Consider the following 1039-nt stretch of genomic DNA (forward strand, 5'->3'; position numbering starts at 1 on the left):
GCGTGTGTGTGAGTGTGCACAGGTGTGTGTGTGTGAGAGAGAGAGAGAGAGAGTGTGCATACATGAGGCAGTGACTGTGCTCTTCCTGAAATCTTTCTCTAGGGTGCAATACAGAGTTCACAGGTCAATCTGCTTTTTGTTTTCCAGTTGATCGCAACAGATGGAAACCAAGGTGCTGCTTGTCATTTTTCATTGTAATTTTATAAACAAGAGGTGAATAAACAGGCTTATGAAAGCCTCTAAGTATATATATATATATATATATATACAGTCGTGGTCAGAATTATTGGCACCCTTGGTAAATAAGGCTGTGAAAAAAAATCTGCATTGTTAATCATTTTGATCTTTTATTTAAAAAAATTCACAAAACTATTGTCTTAATAATTGTATTGGGTAACACTACTGTACTTTGCTATGCCCTCAGGTCCGTTCACTGCGGGGCCCGGTGCGACTGCACCAGTTTTTTTTTTTATCACAAAAATCTAACCTTTCATTGGATAATAAGAATTTAAAATGGGGGGAAATATCATGATGACATAAATGTTTTTCTCTAATACACATTGGACACAATTAACGGCACCCTTTTATTCAATGCTTTTTGAAACCTGCATTTGGCATAATAACAGCTCTGAGTTTTCTCCTTTAATGCCTGATGAGGTTAGAGAGCACCTGACAAGAGATCAGAGACAATTCCTTCATCCAGAATCTCTCCAGACCCTTCAGATTCCCAGCTCCATGATGGTGCTTCTCCTCTTCAGTTCACCACACTCATTTTCTATAGGGTTCAGGTCAGGGAACTGGAATGGCCATAGCAGAAGCTTGGTTTTGTGCCCAGTGACCCATTTTTGGATTATTGTCCGGTTGGAAGATCCAAACATGGCCCATTATAAGATTTCTAACAGAGTCAGTCACTTATTGATTTTTTATCTGTTGGTATTTGATAGAATCAAAGATGCCATTGTGTCTAAACAGGACCTCCAGCAGAAATATAGGCCCACAACATTAAAAATACAGCAGTATATTTCATTGATTTCATTGT

This window comes from Sinocyclocheilus rhinocerous, unplaced genomic scaffold (assembly GCF_001515625.1).
Source record: "Sinocyclocheilus rhinocerous isolate Xijiao unplaced genomic scaffold, SAMN03320098_v1.1 scaffold2382, whole genome shotgun sequence".
NCBI lineage: Eukaryota > Metazoa > Chordata > Actinopteri > Cypriniformes > Cyprinidae > Sinocyclocheilus > Sinocyclocheilus rhinocerous.